Below are 21,473 nucleotides of genomic sequence, written 5' to 3' on the forward strand. Positions count from 1 at the left end.
TAGTTGGTATATACTTTTCGCGAAATTTTTACTAGTTAAAATATTTTGTACTTTTGAGTTAGCTATGATAAGTCACTTACGGTACTCCTAAATTGTTAATAGTTTTTGCTTAATGTTGGCAACTAGTAAACAGTGATATAGCCTCATATAATGCTTTTAACAAACTCATGTCTCATGTTTCCAATGGCAAAAGTTTGTTACACATTTTACATGAGCACATAGAGCCACCTACTGGTGTACCATATGTATAAACCAAGGTTCTTTTTCTAATGCCATTTTCAGAGGGAAAAATTCTGGTTCAAACTTGAATGAATGAATATATATATATATATATTTGACGCTTCACTTCATTCAGTAAGCTATGCTATTCCATCGCAGTAAACATTTCCTCCTTTCCTTTTTTCCCCTTAGTATTTAAAAGTTGCAGTGGGGTATCAGGGGAATGTATTGTAAAGTTTGCAGTAAGTTTTGCAGTCTCGAGAACAGCCAATCTCATGCTTCTTGGTAATATATAGAGTTCCGCTTCTAAAACTAAACCCTAAAAACAAACCCATGCCAAAGATTTTGTTATAATCAGGTTTTTTAAGTGTGAGCAAATGGCTGAATACGAAGGTAGAATACTTATAGGTGAACGGCTCATATTTGCAAAAATATATGTTATTGTATTGCAATTACTGCCAGACATCATGGTCTGTTCGGATTTACTTTTCTGCAGTCAAAGCAAAAGGCTGTAGGTTGGATAGAAATGGCGGTTCACCAGTGAGGTCATCAGTGTGCTATCTCCATTCACTTTTTTTTTGTTAGATTCAGAGCACTGTATAATCCATTCACTCCTGGACTTTTTGGTCCTCTACTCTACTGGCCCCTATTGGTCAATTAAATATACCAATGAATGTGTTGTGTTATTTCTGCTTAATTAAAAGTTATTTGTATATCCTACCTAAAATCTGTTGTGTGTGCTCTAAAAATATGCGTTTACATTTTTTGCCCAGATACAAATTAGAGGAGGGGCAAAACCTGTTAGTGTTACTTAACTGCAAATAAGTCAAATCAGGTAATTTGCTCTGTCTAACAGGCATGTGCTGTGTTTTTCAGATTGGGCGGACAAGAATTCAATTCTGGTAAAACCATTCTAATACATGTATTTCACCTTGGATTTAAGCCTAGAATAATCCCTTAAAGTCATGTATTCACTTTATCAGGAGCTAACAATATCTGTACTGAATCTACTTAGTCCTACATCCATATCTCCTGACCTCATGCCTTGTCACCCAAATTAATAAACATATCCCCTGGAAATCAGCCCTGGCTCTGTAAACCTCTCTGGCGTTATGTTAGTGTTTATTGTTTTCCTCGTATTACTGGTTTATACTGTCATTGTGTGTTTTACTCCCACCCTGTTTATCCCATGGTGAATGTAGCATAAACAAGGAATGTAATGGGAATCATTCAACCCTGCGTAGAGTGACAATTATGTACACATGACTAATCCGTGGAAAAGCATTCTTCATCTAGATCTATCATCTGTACCCTGCGAGTGTTTATTTGTGTCATGGACAGATCCCAATATTTTTCACTAATTTTTCTTTTAACTCCTTACTAAACTCCTGCATGACAAGAGATGATTATTGGCTGAGACATAATTGAGCTGTTTCAATACATTTTGGTTTATTATTTGCCTTCCCTACTTCCTTACCTAATTTATTTTGTGCACTTTTTTAATACATTCCTTTGTATTTTTTTTTTAATGTTCTAATATATTAGGAACTGTAATGCCAACCTTTGCCTGGAAGGGATCATCTAGCTTGACTCTAGTAAGGTATAAGTTCTATTTAGGGCTTAGTCTATGCTGATTTAAATTTTTTATGCTCATTATTGCTCATGCATGTTTTGTTTGAGTTTTTAAGCATTTATAAATTGGTTTTAAACAAACTTATGTTAGAGAGATGAGCTAGTATAACACCCAAAAACAGTTAGAAATGGTTAAAATAGATATAAATGACCAATTGTATTTATGTTAGGGGTGTTTGGGGTGTTTTTAGGCATTTTTGAGCATTTGTGGAATGTTTTGGGCATTTGATGGGCCTTTAGTGGCATTTTAATACATTCTAAATTTTACAAGATGCATTTTCTATACAGGTAGTCCCCAGGTTAAGCACATCCGAAATACGGACGACTACTGGATATGAAGGGGACTTCCCTGCTCCCTTGTGTGCAGGACGGAGGCTGGAGGGGGCGGTTTGCATGACTTGCAGAAGAAACTTTTTGTGAAACACAACTGAGGTTGTGGGTGATCTTAGGGGGTGAGCTCTTTCTGCAGCCTCTTTTGAATCTTTGCTGACCAAGACAAACTCTGAAGTTGTTTCTTTTCGCATATCAAGGCACACCTTGCTCCAGAAGTTAATGGATGTCTAGGCTCCATAAAGTTCTTCTTTTTTTTTTTTTTTTGTTGCTTTGTTTGTGATTAGCTCAAAGTGAGGATTTTATACAGTAACTGACACTGGGCTGCCTAATAATATGTCAGTCCCTATCTCTTATGTAACCCGGGGACTACCTGTAGTGCTTATCAGGAAAACGATGTGGACTATTCCACTGGAGTAAACATGGGTGTTTAAGCACTGGGGAAATAGTCCTTGTTATTCTTTAAAGAGGATACTTACCTTCTAAAACCATGTTTTAGGTATCCATGTACATTAATATGTGTACAAACAAATTTAGACCTGTTTTGGGAGCGATCCTGTGATCGAGTGATCCTTTGCGACTACCAGTGGCTGGCCACCTGCCAGATGGCAAAAATGAACAGTACTGGTACCTCCCCACTTCATTGTCCTTGAGAAGCTACAAGTAGCGCCCCCCTCTAGACATTGGTTTACTGGCATGAAGAAGTGGTAAGTATAGTATTTTAATAAGGTTTGGCCTTCCAACAATTGTCAAAGGACTTCTGGCTTAACATTTTGATTGCTCCTTACACCTAAGTAAGGAGTAAAAAGTAAGGCAGGTAGGGTATGTTTGATGTAATTATGGGAGTTATTAGTGACTTTTATGGCAAAATTACAAAAAGAACCTACAATTTTGGTGCAAGTGGTCAGGTCAATCTTCGGAATTTACCAAATTTATGTTCTAAATCTATAACATTCCTCAGAGTCAAGAAATTTTTTAGAGAATCAAGTACTCAATAAGTGTATACCATGATTTTGTCTTCCTCATCATGGCTAGGAAATCCGGTGATGTTGGATTTTTTTTTCTTTTAGCTGCAGCAAAGGGTTTGTTCAATATTGAGAAAAATATTATATATAACCACCAGTTCTTAACTGGTGGTGAAGCATAGCTCTCATTAAACAATGTAGGGCCAAGGTCAGGAATTTACCATGTTCATAATTTCCATTCCATTTTCATTGGTAAGCATTCCCTGACCTTGCTGAAGAAGGCTGACTTTGTTGTGTTGGATGCATTGATTGAAGATTAAAAAATAAATGGCCTGCTATAAAACAATTCATGCTAACGTAAGACAACGCGTGTGCTTTTATGATAATTGACGTTTGTCAAATATATTGATTTCTGATCATATGTGAAATATGGGCATATGATTTCTATGAGTATAGAACTTCTCATCAATGAAATACTTTTATATACATAGCTGAATGCTATTGTAGTCCTTACACACAATATATGTGTTGGTCCCTGTGGACCAGTTTGCTCATCCCTACCTTTTAACACGTACACAGTATATATCTTGTAAACAGCAGAACTCATGTACAGTGCATTATGGGATAAGTCATTTTTACTTTAATGTACTTTGTATACCACTAATGCTAGGTTAGCTTCTTGACATTTCTTCCCATTAAAATCTATTAAACCTAATAATAAGGTATAGTCAGCTCAGCGTATTCTTTTCCTACATCACTAAGACAGGAAAGCTATGTCTGTTCTATAGAAGCAAAGTGGAAAATGAAATAATGACTGTTGCCTAGAAAATGTGTGTGTGTGTATATATATATTTAAAGAGTATATTGTAAAACACAGGGCCGTATTAATAATTATGGAGCGTACTTTGGCTGTGTTTATGGATTCAGTGGATGCTGTCTGTCTGCAGTGTATTTTCTCATCATATCCAGTACAGAAGATAGCTGCCTTGGCTTCCTTCCAACATGAGCCCTAAAGCATGCATACTGATCCATTCTGATACTTATACAGGAGCCCTTATAAATCAATTTTACGAAAAATGTTCCAATTTTAAAGTAGATTTTTTTTTTTACTATTAAAATTACATTTTTAATATTGAAAACAAATATTTAATGCAGACTACATCCTCATCGCTGGTGTCAGAAGTTCATTGGATTTTCCAAGGCTAAGTCTACACAGACATTAAGTTTAAATGTTTATAAATGTATGTGTTTTTAGGCATTTATAAAGATTTTTTAAATTACCATTTGTGACAGAGAAGAGTTAGAATAGGAGAAATGCTTCCCAAATGCCCCCCAAATGTCCCAAATTCAGCTAAAATGCCCTGAAATGCCCATTACATTTATAGGCATTTTTAAGTGTTTTAGGGAGGCGTTTTCGGGCACTTATGGTTGTTTTCAGGCAGAATGTCTCTAAATTGTACATTATGAAGTCCTAAATTAACAGGGCAGGCAAAGTGAAGGATTTGGGTGGGGGTGGGGGAGGGGGGTGAATCCTTGTACTAAACCCTTTAGATGTGTGGATCTATTTTTGAGCTTGAGCTACTGAGCCTTGTAAAACAGCCTTGTTTTTTTTTAGCTATGGTTAACCTGGTAAACATGTAAAAATAGGCTTAGAGCAAAATATATTTTGGAAATAGTCACGCTAAATCTTTTTTTGGCAATATTTTATATACTCCCAGAACAGATAAATAAAGGTAATGTGTACTAAGGATACTGGGATGATGGAGGGCAGTTGATAAACATTTGACTCTGTAATGGCTGCTCTGGTTAAGCAGAATTTACTCCAGATTTTTTTCCATTGGTGAACTTTAGGAAATAAATGGTTGATTCCACTCACCAGTGCCCATTAGAGTTGAACAATTATTTTTAGGTAGGGTTGGCCTCCAAGCTGATAATGGACACCAAGGCAGCCCTTTAAAGTTTCATAACTTCCCCAAAATATACAACTAGGCCAAATGTACAGAATCACAATATTCATGTTATCTATGATTGACCATCATAAAACACAGTTGTTTCTACAGCCACTATAATTATATAGTTATTGCCTTCTTAATTCACAGTTTATTTCTCCTGATGTACGGAGCCAATGTCACAACGCTATAAATATTTGCTAATGAAAGACATAGCGTGTGTTTTTTTTTTCCTTTTTTTTCACACACATTTTCTTGCTGGAAGGAATTTCTGGAGGCACGTGCCAAGCCAGACAGAAAAGGAAAAGCAAGAGGATTTTCTGAAAAAGCTCATGTATAATAGATAAATAAGCTTCTTGGAGACATTAGCTTTTAATGGAGACGGCAAAGTCACAGTGTATACATTAAGCAAGAAGTATAATGATGGTAAAAAGGTGGATAAAGTTCTTAGAATGACAGAGTTGTCCTTTCCTAGAAATTCTTCCTTGAGTAGATTCTGCAGTAAAGTGGAATGTTGAGATTTCCAGTACATTGACCCTGGACCCGCAGGATGTTAAGCTATGTACACATGTCAGATAATAGTATACCGAGATGAAAGATCATGCTTGTCTCAGGAGAAAATCTGACAAATGTGGACAGTGGACCCCCCATTCCCGACATCATTCATCAATGACTTATTGGGAATGACCACTGTTCTCTCCTATAGATCATAGCACAGTGAGGTTCTGCTCACTTGTCATCCCCCTTCTCATTTCCATGGAACAATGCTGTATGGAAGGCACATGTTTGTTCAATCATTATTGGAAATGTTCACAAAAGATTTCTTCCAGCGACACTTCTCTGCTGTCCATTGGACATCTGTATGAGACTTTACTTAAGGGACCCCCGAAATGTGCTGTATATTAACCACTAATACCAGGAGATGAGCACATTTAATATAAACTCCTATAGCTTGTCACATGTTGTGATCTTTGAAGGAACTAAACACCTCTGGTCAATACACTTACCTGAATCTACATTCACCTGATCTTGGAAGTGAGGGGGTTCTTTTCCAACTGGCAACATCCATCCTTGGGTATGTAGATGCTTCATTAAGGCAGTCTTTAGGGAATCACAGAGCATTAAAGAAGGCTCCATCGGCAGCTTGATGGTGACAACATGATGATTCACCAGTCTCTACTGATGGAAGAGACATCCGAGTGGGGGTCACATGATTGTAGACCTAGGCAAGTGAAAGTTTAGTAGATGATTTTGTCTTAAAAAATGGCAATTGGTAGGTAGTGGGTAGATATGTGGGACTGTGGGAAGGATTACACTTACTCAAGGGTGTATTGTGACTGCTGAGGGCCAAGCAACAGGTTGGCTTTATTATTATCACACAGTATTTATATAGTGCCAACATATTATGCAGCACTGTACAAAGTCCATAGTCATGTCACTAGCTGTCCCTCAAAGGGGCTCACAATCTAATGTCCCTACCATAGTCATAAGTCATTATTACAGTCTAAGGGCAATTTTAGGGGGAAACCAGTTAACCTAACTGCCTGTTTTAGGAATCCAGAAGCCATGTGACTCTGGCAACTCATGGCTTACACTGAACTTTCAATTGCTCCCCGTTACCACATGAATTGTAGGGGGCGTTAGAGAGGAAGTAAACTCAAAAGTGCTCAAAACTGAAATAAAAAAAATACACTTACCTTTGAACCTGGACAGCAGTTGATCGGTCCAGAGGTCTCTTCCAACAGGTTTCTGCGTCTCCGAGCTGGCGCTCAGGGCGATTCCATCTTCTCCTCTTCTAACTGGTTCTTCTTCCTACGTCACCCTACACAGGCATGAGATCGGGTAAAGTAGTTTGGAAAAAAAAACTTGCCGCTCTCACTGCGCATGTGTGAGATCAACAAATTTTTTCTCTTTTCACGAAAAGGCTCCTTCTGGGCATGCTCAAGATGCTCGGAAATTATGCCCAGGAAATTATTCCCCCAGTCAATTCCTCCCAGTGAATTATCGGTATATGGTTTTTATTTTTCTACAGGTCCCCTATTAAAACAATGACTGGTTCTGCCACCTACTGGCCAATCATTGAAGGTGCACAGCTGTCAGAATAGGAAGGAAACAAATTATTATTAATAATATTATAATAATATAATTAATAATTTTAATTTAATATTATTATAATATAATTATAATTATATTATAAAGCAGGGATTGTGGCTTTCACCAAACATTTACTAAAGGTGAATCAATCACTGTCATTTAATACACATGCACTCGCAGTGAACATTTGGTGTTAATAAATTTATTTTTAAGTGTCATTCTTTTTCGTTTTAGAAGTTTGGATGAATAAATGAACATATTTTATATCAGAAGTGGACCCCATGTTTTTATACTGTGACTCATTTCAATAGAGAGGAATAAGTGCTAACCAGCACATAAATCACAGCAGCCAAATGCCTGTTTGGTTTCTATGGACACTACGGTTGCTATGCTTAGGACACTTTGCCCTGTTTTATTTCTTTATTTTATTTAATGTGCCGTTCTTGATTTACAGATGAATGGTGCTGGTTATATTTAAGTGAAGTCAAGGTACTGCCGCTTTGAGATAAGGAATGCATTTGATGCCACCTGAAACTTGCAGATTTATTCAATATTGTCGAATTTGCTGATCCACCATAAACCTCTTTTTACCTCCTAAAGCCCCTCAGGGGTATTACAAAACTATAAAACTGTCCCATCCCAAACTGATAAAGGATCCAGTGTGTACCTTGTTCTAAGCATACACTGAGAATATTTTATCTAATTCTGGTTCCGGTGTTTTTTTGCCCTCATGCCGGGTCTGTTTGCTATGTAAGCTCCCTTGTAGCTCACTTTTCTTGCTGGTCTCTGACTGGTTTTGTCACTGCCCCTCTCACAATGGTCAATACAATGCAGGATCAACGGCCATGCCACCAGACATTTGATTTTTACTGGGAGCATACACACACACATTCTAGTGCTTATCCTATTTTAAGGTTTTTGTCCCCTCCTGGGTCCATTTTCTATGTAGGGTCCCTTGCAAGCTCACTTTTCTTGTTGGTCTCTAAAAATTTATCGTTGCCCTTCTCACCAGCACCATACAGGGCAAACGGCCAAATATTAAGAACGGAATTTTGCCAATAGTAGAAACACATGCGCTCATTGTAGCGCCTATCAAGGTTCCATGTTTGGTTCCATGTAATGTTCCTTGCTGGTCTCTGACTGGTCATGTCACTGCCCAATGTGCAGGTTCAATGACCACACCATGATGGGATGTGTCCAATTATTGGAGCTTACACCCACAATATAGTGCTCATCTTAATTTAAGGTCCCATGTTTTTTTTCTCCTACCTGCTGGGCCTATTTACTATGTAGGGACCTCACTTTCTTGCTGGTCTCTGTCCACACTTGTCATGACCTTTTTCACCAGGCACATACAGGGCCAACGGCCACATAATCAGAATAAAACATGGATGTTAGTAAGAGCATGCAACCACATTCTTGTGCTTATCATTTTTCTTCCTAACCCCTGACTAGTCTTGTCGCTACCCCTCTCACCAGGATCATCAGATCCAGTGCACAATCAGTGGCCACACCAGCGAGATGAGATGTGGCTGTTAGTAGGCGCACACACACATTTTAGTGTTCATCTTAATTCAGGGTCCCATGTGTTTTGACTCCTCACTGGGTCCATTTTTTATGTCCTTTGGTTTTCCTATGTAATGTTCCTTCATTTTTGTACTGTTTCTTTCCCATCCCACCTGCTCATTTACATGGAGTACAGGACCAATGGTCACATTACCAGTATGGGATGTGACAGTTGTTAGAAGCATATACCCACAATCTAGTGCATATCTTTATTAAGGGCCCAAAGTCCTCCTGTGGGGTCTATTTGCAATGTAGGGTTTACTGGCTCATTCTCTGGTTGCTGCTTGGTCTTGTTACTTCCCCTCTCTCAGGAGTTGCTATATACAAAACAAGACTAATGGCCACTTCATAATATGATCTCACTATTGGTATGACAGTATACTCCCATTCTAGCACTGGAGAGCAGAGGACTAGGCTATCACAGTTTTAAAAATTAACCTAAGTTTTACTTTGATTAAGACAGACTAGATCATCCTGCTTAAGAGTGAGGGTGTGGAAGGGGACAAATTTAATGATTTTTTATCTGATTGAATATATTATGTTAATTTTACAGTCTGACCGACTTTTGTTTTCGAGACCCAGATGAAACAGGCTATTGCAGTTGCTTTCTCAAGCTGAGTGCTATATGGGAAGGAGTTCATTGTTTTATTGCATGGTTGATCCCTGTGTTGCAATAAGAGAAATGTTGCATTGTCAGCACCACTGTGGGCACTGGGCTAGTCTATGAATAAAAATCACAGACATTGCAATTCTTGCAGTAAACCTAAGATCTGAGCTGCTGATATCAAATGAGAAGTAATTTGCAATAACATTAAATTATGAAATGGCTTAAACAGTAACTGTAGTACTTTATGAATAGTAATATAGGATATACAATCATATATATTGTGTGAGGGATTAGCATCAAATGAACTAAGGTACTTTAGACTACAGTTCATATTTTAGGGCGCTCTGTCAACTGGATTCATGGATGTTCTTTACAGTGGATCAGTGTCATCAAAAAAAAAAAAAAAGTATGTGCAGCCTCCTGGCTCTCTGACTCTTTTCAGAGCTGATGGTCCACTATCACCAGCCTTAAGCTACAAACACATGTCCAATGGTTCCCGCCCAATAATCGGCTCAGGGCCGATATCGGACGAGAATCTGGCGTGTGTACAGCGCCCGTCATGACAGATCCACTGACGATGGGCAACGAAAGATCCTAATGCAAGCGATCCTAATTCTTCCCCTCCCCTCTCCATAGAGCAGAATGGTGCTGTATGTACAGCACTCGTTCATGTATCCTTAGTCATTGGAAAGAATTGTGAAAGATCCTTCCCAATGACAATAATGGCACCTGTGTATGCAGATTTATCCTGATCTTTTAATCTCTTCCCCAGGTAAAATGAAGGAAGATGCTGCCCAATGCCCACTATATATTATAGTGTTCACTAGGTATAAAACTAGGCAATACATGGATAAATATGGCAATACAATGTTAATGAACTTTGGGCAATACATGAGTATTAATAATTGCGGTCGATGTCAAATATTGGCGACCACATGGGAAATGATTCTCCAGAATAGTTATCCTTATCCTTAGAAGATCCCTAGTCGTTCCAATGTCATGTTTATAACTTTATGAACTGTATCCATACACCTTATTGCTGTTCAGCCTCTTCTTGTCCCACAAATGTTCCAAAATTAGAGCATAAATGTTTTTACCTTTGTCCAAAACAAGACATATTCAGTATAGTGTTCTGGGCTTCTACTGAAAGGTTAGGCTTGATTTGTTGAAAAGATTGGTTTGTTTTATTTGGTGTGTCCACTGTATTTGTAGAATTATTTTCCAACACCAAAGTTCAAAGGCATGAATATTTTTTTTGTTCAAAAGCATCAATATTTTTCCTTCTTTTTCCTTCACTGTCCGCCTTTTAAATCCGTAGTAAATTAGATCTTTGAACTTACAAAAATATATTTGACTATCTTTTCTAGGTCTTTAATCCTTGTTCCTGCAAGGGCCAGTCTGTGTTGTATTACATGCTGGTAATGCTGACTGTATGTGAACAATAAACATGGGTGATATTGGCAGTAAGTCAGCAACAGCATACTGTCAATCATGCCTACATGTGGGCAATGAAAATATATTGGCAACAAATAGGTAATAGTGGAAATGTACGGATAATGGGCAATAGTGACAATATGGTCTCTGTATAGCAAATGGGAAATGGTATCAATAAATGGGCAAGATTGCCAGTATGCTGTTTCTAACTTATTGCCAATATCATCCATGTTTATTGTCCACATACTGTCAGCATTACCAGCAAGGCAGCAACACAGACTGGCCCTTGCAGGTACAAGTACATGGTATCAGTACAAGGGCAATAAAATGCATGGGCAATCATTGTAGTGCAGAGTCTTCTCCCAACCCCTGTACTTCTACTCCAAGAATTGTGGCAAAGGCTTCTTCCCAGTGGCCAGAAGGAAATGTTGGGAGAGGGGAGAGTTCTTTCTCTCCCTAAGCAAGTGATATGATTGTAATCCTTACAACAAACAGACCCTATAGCAAAGCAAGGATGCTTCTTTAAGAAAAGTCCACAGATTCCATATCACATCCTTGGAAACAGACGACAAAGCCACTAGCACTCCAGAGTACATGATTCTTTATTTATATAAAAACACTGTCAGAACATGTTAAAAAGCCAATCTTTCTGGGCTACGACGGGTCCTTTTGTGAAGGTAACAAAGTGACAGTAAGGGGCAATGCATGGCCCCAAAATGTTGGATTTTCAACATGTTGTGCTACTCCACTGAAATGTCTTTCATCTCTGACCCTGTGGGTATCGATGCTAGCTTCACTACTATAGTCAACAATAGACAGACGGTAACACCCAGTGGTACTGGTGTTACCATCCACTGTTGAACAACCTATCCCAAGTTTGTGTAGTTCGTATAGTAGGCATCACATAGTTGGTGTTAACAAAGGGGCAATAACATGGCGGAACATTTCTGTGTGATCGGATGCAGATCATTCCATTATTCGTAATACATACACTCTTAGTTGAGTCAGGGAGAAAATTGTTAGTGGGTCCTGCTGTTCTGACGGCGTGAAAGACAATGGGCTGTTGTCTCAGTTAATATCTCTCCTGGTTAGATATGTGCTGAACAAGAAACGATCCATGCAGTGCAAACAGAGTGCATTAACTATGACTTCTCCTACATCACAGAGCTCCTCATTTATCTGGATTGATCATCGGAACCCGTCTGATTTAGCAAACGCTGGGTTTTTGTAAAACAGCTAAAAAAATCATTCTTCATGACGTATTCATCAATGTGACACGTCTTAACACTGAGTTTAAATAAATGTTTTCATATTTTGGAGCACTGCAGGAACTGAGTCCCTGCTGATCTCAACAAACACGATATTTGCCTTCTGTTTCCTAGACTTGTGTGAGTCATCTATATTTAATCCCACTTTTACAGCAGAATTATCCTGTGAGACAGGCAATTGATCTTTTAAATGTATTTTAAAAGAGCATCACTTCTTAACTGCCATCATCAGCTAAGTAGAAGTTCATACATTAAGCTCCAGAAGTATTTAATTCAGATGTACCTTTAAATTAATCTGCAAGTAGCAAATAAAAATTACCTAGGTAAAGATATATGGTATCTGTTATATGATGAGAAAGAGGAAGGTATGAGATAGATAGATAGATAGATAGATAGATAGATAGATAGATAGATAGATAGATAGATAGATAAGACTTTGTTGAAATGCAAATATGGGTTCCTGCCAAAAAATGTTTAACTTGTGCAGCCAGTTTTATGATCCATGCTTGACAACACAGCTATTTCTGGACTTCCAATTAAGACAACACAAACCCCAGCCAACTGACGGAAAAAAAACAGTATAATCATTAATATTATTTGGGCAGTACCCCAAGTAGCCCTATTCTGCTAAGGTTTACCCTGCTCATTTTGTTGTCTTTTCAATCAGCACATGTGCACTGCGTCTGATTCTGATTGGTTCCAAATGTAGCCCCTTTTGTCTCTAAGTCTAAATGCTCCTGTTAAGGGTATATCAGAAGACTAATATTAGGTGAAATGTAAGTGCTTGCACTAGTTGTACATACATTGTAAAAACATTTAAAGCTTAGCTCTTGCCTCCCTCACCTAGCTCCCAACAATTCTTGGAGCACCCCCTACACCTTTTACCTATACAAAATATTAATAACTTTATCTAGTTTGGGTATGTCATAGATCCTCTTTGGCCTCATCATTGCTTGGTGCTGGGCAGATCCTCATTTCTGCACAAAGTAGCACTACATAATGACCGAAATCTGCAGCATTCTCTGGTGAGCCCAAGGCAGGGGGACAAAGCCTTGGCCAGCAATATACAACCTGGAAAAGGACTCGTGCTGGATCAATGAGCATGTAGGGGACAGCTTCATAGATGGGATATGTATAGCAGGCAGAGATGCTATTTTTATTTTACCAACTGTTTATTTCATTTTTGGACTGCTGTCTGCAATTTAACACATAACTGCATTATTTGGTACTATTTATTTATCTGCTTCAAATTATCCAAAAATATTTAATATATATTTTAATAGGTGAGCTGTACACCAATCACTGCTTTTACACGAGATTTATTAATAAAACATATTCACTCTTTTGCTTTTTGTAATTCATCTAATCCATTCATATTTACTGATGCACCTCTAAGGTCTTTAAGTCTCATTGGCTAAATTTATATCATTTACAATAATGCATTCAATGGAACTGATTACTTGCAGATATTCAAATGTATAGATATTATCCATCAGCCATCATGGACTCCCATTGAATCCTGCTGTATATGACTCCCACTCCCTCACTGCAAATGCACCCATTCTGAGCATATTGCACATCATGTATATCATGTTATATACGGTTTCCATTTATTATAAATTCACTGTATAAGTACCATAAATCTAATGGCTGATTGTGGTGGAATCCAGGCACATTTTAGAGATTATATAGGCAAAGATAGAAACATATGGGTACCAGTTACACGTTGGGCAGCACGCCCATTGATTGGCAATGGCTTTGAAAACTACCAGCTGGATGTGTAAATTTACAAAGGGCTCCCATCACAAGGAATGTTGGACAACGCTTTTGTTTATATCCATAGTTTCCAAAAGCAACTCCCTTTCAGGTGCCACAGGGAGAGGAAAAGAAGGAATCTCCTCCACTGAGTCAGGGATGGAAAAAGAAACCTGACAGATATTTTTACCTTTCTCTAAGCCAATCCATAATAAGGTTGGGATTTCTCTTCATACTGCCCTGTGATTTATAGAGCTTTGTTACTCTGCACAGCCCTATCTGCTGCAGTTAAGTACCACCTATGGGTTCTTCACTGTTCAGTCATTGAATGAACTGTGAACGAAGAAGTAGTCAATCTATAAGCTCATCCATCTTGAGCAACTGCTGCAAAACTGACTAGCTACTTGTGCTGTTTCTTTCTCTCATAGTCTGTTTTCTGCTGTACAAGGGCTGATGCCAAGTCAAATCCAAGTGCCAAGTGCTCACATTGCGCAAACATTCATTTAATTATTTTTTAATGAATACAGAGCTGCATTGATTTGTGTCTATTATACCTGCTTGGAGTTTGGCTTCAAGCGACTAGGGTAGTCATTGAAATTCAGCAATAAGCAATATGCCAGAGCAACAATAGAATACCTGCCAGTTTCAACTCTATTCAATCTCTCTGGTTTAAAATTCTAGAAAAACAAACATTATGAGAGCAGAGCTTCCATTTAATTCATGTACTGGAAACAGTAATATTTCCATATTGTCTGAATTCTGGGTATTTATTAGGTGTTCAGTGTACTCAGAAATATAAATATTTGTGAAGGACATTTTTTGATAACGTTTTCAGAACCGAGGCAGTTTCCTTTTGAGCAAAAGACAGATCCCAAAAAAACACTAAAGTTCATAAAATGAAACCTAGGTTATAAACTTTTTCCTTTGAAATGACCCTTAGTGAATATACTATGAAAGAAAAGGGAAAATAGTTACCTTTCCAGTGGCTTCTGTGCTGGTGCATTCCCTCAATGTTTTCCTGGCAGCAGCAGATAAATTGGTGAATGGGTGGGTCCAATACCTTTCACCCCTGCCACCTCTGTGGTTTCTTCCATCAGCTCATGCATCCTGTAGTGATGTACTTGCTGGTGGGAGGAACCACTGTATGTCACAGGGGAGCAAGTATTGTACACACTTATACGTGTGGAATACCTGCTAAGGTTAACTAAAGCTGTAGTGCTTATTCAAAGAAAAAAAAACTTAAAGGTAAGTATATTCTTTTTTTTTTTTTTTTTTTACAGGGTGTGCATTAAGTAAAAAAGACCCAGTGGTTACAGGGTCACTTGAAAGCATCGGTTAGTACTTTACAGTGGCTAACTCTTTATCATGAAAGCGGAACTAAAGTCTCCAATTCAGGCCAATCAAGAACGCCAAAGATCATCTATGGGGAATAAAGAAAAAGGAAGATGGTGGCCCCTTACAATGGAACATTAGAGCAGGTTATTTGGCCCGTTCATAATGTATTTATAGCTCAAATAACAACTTTTTTAGAACTGGATAGAATTCTGAAGATTTAAAACCCCTGTGTCTTGTGTTCAGCTGGGAGAATTTACCAAAAGTATAGAATCAAAAAGTAATGAGAATATCATTGTGTCACTGGGATCAGAAGGACATTCTCACCATAAAGACATGGATAACTAATTAGTTGGTACTATTTTTATAGGTGCTTTGAATTGTCTAAAAACATTCAATATATATATTTTAATAAAGGATGTATATACACCAATCACTGCTTTTACAGGAATTGTAGATTTAATAATAAAACATATTCACTGTTTGCTTTTACCCTTTTGTAATTCATATAATCCATTCACATTTACTGATGCACCTCTAGGATCTGGATTTCCAATTATTTAATGAGAAACCAAGGTCTCACTGGCTAAATGTATATTATTTACAATAATGCATTCAATGGCACTGATTACTTACAACTATTCAAATGTCAAACTATAGATATTTTCCATCAGTCACCATGGACTCCCATTGAATCCTGCTGTGTATGACTCCCACTCCCTCATTTCAAATGCACCCATTCACAGCACATTGCACATCATGCACAGTATAATATGTTATGTACCGTTTCCCATTCCAATTCAGGCCAATCAAGAAGGCCAAACATCATCTTTGGGGAATAAAGAAAAAGAAAAATGGTGGCCCCTTTGAATTGAACATTAGAATGGGTTCTTTTGCTCCTTCAAAGTGTATCTGTAGCTCAAATAACAATTTTTGTAGAACTGGATAGAATGCTGAAGATTTAAATCTCCTGTGTCTTGTGTTCAGCTGGGAGAATTTACCAAAAGAAAAGAATCAAAAAGTATTGGGAATATCATTGTGTCACTGGGATCAAAAAGACATTCTCACCATAAAGGCATGGATAGATAATTAAAAAATGAAAAGATACTTCACCAATAATATAGCTAGACATAAACTTTAAAAAACAATTATTGAGCTTTATGTAAGGGGCCATTCCTAGATAATCTTTCTGTCCAAAAGAAGCATACTTAGAAAAATATAAAAATATCATCAGTTGTTGTTGTAGCAAAAATGTAGCAAAGAAGAAAAAAATTCTACCATTATAAATTAATTAACTGTGGGCCAGCATTTTGATCAAGAAAACAGGCGCTAAACCTGAATAATGCCTAGACGAGGATATCTCCTTAGGAAAAGAAAGAAAAAAGCATTGTCAAGAAAAAATATTATGTTTGAGAGTAAATAAATACTAAGTGTTACACATAATTTGAAAAACAGACTAGGTCAGCTTTAAAAAGTAGACCCAACAATTATCTTTCTGGGTTCATTTGCCTTGAATACATGATAACAATAATTCAAGCCCTAAACATAAATGGTATTTAAAAAAAAAGTTATTACATCCGATATCTTGCTAACTCATTCAACTACGAGGTAATTTCCTCACTTGTAAATGAACGTCTTAGTAATGATGAGTTTAATCAGCGTTTTCCACGTCACCTTGCCCACTAAAAGGTCTTATGAACTGGAAATTTGACATTTCAGCTTCATTCCACTTCTTCCTCCCTCAGCACTTAAGATCAGAAATTATAACCTAGACCAGTTACAATCTTGCTAATTTATCAAAGACTTTTGCTTTGTATTTCTACTTTCTTACTTTTAATGACTTTCCCATGGTGCAGCATACATGGTCAAATTCCCATTAGTGGATTCTGTAGGCACACAAGTTTTAGCGTCCAATGCAACTGCACTTTGTTTAAGGGTCTGTCCAAATTACCCTCAAACCTATAATAGTCTCCAAAAAACACAGCTTTTATTACTTTCTAGGGCATCTTAACCAGGCTTTTACAACTCTTACAATAGCAGCTGCTGGAAGATTAGTTCATTATAATGTTGCATGTCCTCAGAACTTGGTATCTCAATAGCCCTTTACATGCCCAATATGTAGAGAGATTCTTAAGTCAAGATGGCATCACTGAGACAGAGGGGGGCAACATATATAGTCCAGAATGTAGAACTATAAATGACACCCCATTTTTATTGTCTGTTCTGGAATTGCTCCTCAATATCAGACATGACTTACCTATAAAGGCATCCTTTTTAATGAACGGATACATTACTTGACTAATTGTTTATTCTCCATTGATTTACTGGAGAAGAACATGAGAATTTATATTGTAGCTTGGCCCACTGAACATCAACCAGACCAGTGTTTCTCAACCAGTGTTTCATGGAACCCTAGGGTTCCTCCAAGGCTCCCTTCAGCAATAGGCAAAATTGTGGCTCTCAGGTCAGTATAACTGAAACCAATGATCTTTCTGGCTATCTGCAAGGGTGACATTTTCCCACTGGTCAATGTAAGAGACATTCTTCCCAATAACCACCATGCTAATGTTTTGTGAGTTGGGAATATAATATTTATAGCAGGGGTTCTCCCATGTTAAAAACATTGAGAAAATTAAATTCTAGCCTAAGTTGAATCATAGACAATCCAACTTTGCACCTGTGGGACAGGATGTAATCCCCCCAATCTAGAAAAAGTTTTTACATCTGCAGGATTTTCATATTTATACTTGGCAGTGATCTTAGTTACTGTCCAAGCCAACTTCCATTTGTTCCATTTTGAGTTTATAGTGAACTAGAGTAGCAGCAATTACACATTACATTAAAGTTAATAGACCATTTAACATGAAGATTGTTTTGGCATACACTGTGGTATTTTTTAGATGTGTTTTGGGGAGTTGCTTTTTCTTGTCTGAGATATTGACTATCAAGCTACATAAGCACTTTCAAGATGGAAGGTCAAAGCAGTTGTAATTCAAAGCATGCTTTGACGGTGTGTAGACTACACTGCATGATACAAATGAAGTAAGATTCATGTTTAATCTCATTCTTTGTTCTAAGAAGAGATCTAGCACTTGACGTCTGTGACGTTTTAATTATTTCTAAGTGAATATTTAGTGAGCTTTAAGTACATTACAAGCATATTTTAACATTTGTTTGAATCTGAAAATGTCCACATGCCCATTTATGTAATGGTTAGATTGTATGACCACATCTTTTGTTTCTCTCTTTAGTAGGTGTCTGTCTTAAGATTGTAAAACATAATCACTAGCACATCAATATGTTCATAGATAAGAGTGTATGTAAGTCATAAATAAGAACAGATACTTCACAGCCCTGCTGGATTCCTTCTTCAGATGCCAATTTTGCTGACATAGGGAGTCATGAATGGCTCCGAAACGTTGCCTATTTTCCTTGCCAGTGAATATGTTTTGCACGCTAGTGTCACAGCAATACCATCTAATCATTCTATGCTAAACACTCTTTGAAATTCATAAATCCTTTACTATTTGAAGTCCGTCTGGATCTACACCTGTGTGTCTACCTTACCCTATTACAACCTTATCAAAGCAATCTGTAATGCAATAAGGATTATACGATATTACTGTATTGCATTCCTCCAATAACATCACAACAGCCTTTGTCTTGTAAACTCCAATTCCTTGTCTTGTGTTATTTGTTTTCTAGTTCCTGTATCTTGTGTTGGATTTAGGCCCTCCAACCCTGTAATCTTCTCCATGTTTTTTTCTGTCCAGTTGTGTCTTCCAGTCTTCTTGCAGTCATTTGTCCGAGTGTAGTGATGGTTTTTTCCTGGGGGACCTCTGAGTTTAGTTGGGTATCCTTAGACTAGAAACTTTTTTATGCTATATCAAGCATATTCTGAGACTACAAAACCAACTCAGTCTGTAGTCATGTGCTTTCCCAGTCCTGTTCATAGTTGTCTTTTCATCCAAGTCTGATTGATTTGCCTTTATTCCACTACTTGGCTTATAGGACTACCAGCTATTGTTCTTCATTCCTTGACATCTTCTTTCAAACCACGATTTCCCTAGTCTTAGTAAGTCTCTACATCTCAAGGTTTTGTAGGCTTTTGCTGATCAATAAAGTTTATGTTTTGTAAAATTTCTGTTTCAGTCAGGGACATGTCCACCTTTACAGTACTGTTCACCACTGGAAACGTGGGCCAAGCAGATGAAACAGGACAATTCAAGCAATTGGAACTATACAAAACTACACCAATGGGTATGATTTTTATGGCTAATGGTAATGCTGTGTAGTATGCAGGGTAAGTGTCACACTTACCTCTTTCCCTCTAAAGGGCAGACACCTCTCTCCTGCGCATACGGGCAGTTCTGATGCTGGGCGTGTCACTCTTTTTAAGCTTTATCAACTCTGTCCAATCCACTGGCCAATAGAAAACAGAAAATAGCCTCTGAACCAGCCCTGGCTATTTAGCTAGCTCACACACTGCACTCTGTGTTCTTGCAACAAGTCTTCACTAGTGCCGAGCCCCTAGCCCTGTGAGCTAGTTCCTGTACATCTATTGCCTAATCCAGTGCTTCCTGTGTCCAGCTCCTGTGTTAACCCCGCACTGTCCAGTCTGTGGGTTCCCAGCCAACTTCCCTGTGCTGTTCCAGTGTTTCCGTCTGCTTGTGGATATCCCTCCATCACCTGTGCCTCCTGTTGTTTCCAGTGTCTCCTGTGTTTCTTGTGTTTCCTGTGCCCGCAGTGACCCCTGTGTCACTGGTGTCTGTCTCCTGGATCCCTGGCAATTGAGCCCTGGGGTGTGACCTGACCTCTCTTGTTTGCTGCCTGCCTCGACCCCAGATTTTCTTGACTATCCTTCTGCTTTGTGATTTGGTACCGTGCTTTGCTCCCCTTGGTGTGCCCAAGGGCGGCAATCTTGCCGTAACCAGCAGCGCAACCCCCTCACCACTAGAGGCTGGTTACAGCTTAGATTCTGCGCCTTGGCCCTTCTCAGGGCTCACACCACATCCGTCCAAGCAGTAGCCCCCCCTAGTGGCCCTGTCTCTCCGTGCGTGACAATAAGATGCATCAACATGTTGATAACATTACTGCAAACATCCTATGCAGGTACAGACTGGAAAAGTTGCTTTTCATGTAGAGTTAAAAACAATTAACCATTCAGAGCTAATTAGATGACAGCACATGAAGCATGTAGACAAAGTTATTGTATAGATCTTCAATATAGTAAAATACATATATGGCAATCTTTGTTCTTCCCACATTGAAGATTTTCCTCCTGTTACAACTTAAATAGCCCTGCCTTAGGCAGAATCATTCTGGAATAAGATTAATTGATAAATGCCATACATAAGAAGACTAAAAAATCAATAACAAGGCTCTTTATAAAGGTCTTCTGATGAAGCCGAAGTGGTGAAACGTGTCAAGAACAAAGATTGCTCTATATTTATCTTACTATATTGAGGACCTATATGGTAACTTTGTATAAATTCTTGATGTGCTGAGGTCTATTTAGCTCTGAATGGTTAATTTTTGGTAATTGTATTTTTATCAAGCTTTTTCAATGAAATGTATTTTCTGTTTAAAGTTTTTGAGAAATGTATTAAAATTTAGAAGTACCGCTATAATCCCAACACATCTTTAGGGTGTTTTTGAAAGAAGCAATAGTTGTGATTAGGGATGAGGAAGTATTTCCCACCAGTTAATTCTAAAATTACTTTTCATGAAGACTTGAACATGGCCTTTTTTTCCATCCTATCACTTCGGCCGAATTAGGCAGTAGGGTTTCATGCACCAATTACATGTGCATGATAGGAAAGGGTTTTATCTAGACTAATCTGCACCCCAAAAGTCATAGAGATTTGGGAAGCTAAAGAGGCACTTTTAAGGATTTTTTGGTGTATTTGTAGGAATCCATGGAATAAACCATACATGTCTAATATTAAAATGCCATTTTTAGGATAACAACCCCTTGAAGAGTGCCATCCTATTCCTGTATAGTACACCTGCTTGGAATCTACAAGACCTAAAAATGAACCTCCTGGGTGTGTCTTGTTTCAACATAAAACCCATTATCACCCATGGGCCAAGTAACATTTACACATTTCTGATAATGTATTGCTGCTTTCCTAGGCTTTACCTCTATTTGTTATATTTTCCATGTTTGATCCATACTTCAAAATCATTTAGGGCATGGTTATTTAGGTCTGTATGAAAAGGCATTTGTGAAGGATAATAAGAGAGTGCAAAGTATATATTTTGTGGCTCACTAGCTTCAGTAATAATGTCATTTTCCCCCCATCACTAGCCCAGAAATAAC

At 38.0% G+C, this 21,473-nt stretch overlaps 1 protein-coding gene across 1 annotated transcript in view; it reads left to right on the plus strand.

Annotated features, from left to right (window-relative positions):
- Window positions 1-21,473, plus strand: part of CTNNA2 (catenin alpha 2) — a 1,156,022-nt gene that overhangs the window by 29,412 nt on the left and 1,105,137 nt on the right. The window lies entirely within an intron of this gene.

The sequence above is a fragment of the Pyxicephalus adspersus genome, chromosome 3 (genome assembly GCF_032062135.1).
Source record: "Pyxicephalus adspersus chromosome 3, UCB_Pads_2.0, whole genome shotgun sequence".
Taxonomy (NCBI): domain Eukaryota; kingdom Metazoa; phylum Chordata; class Amphibia; order Anura; family Pyxicephalidae; genus Pyxicephalus; species Pyxicephalus adspersus.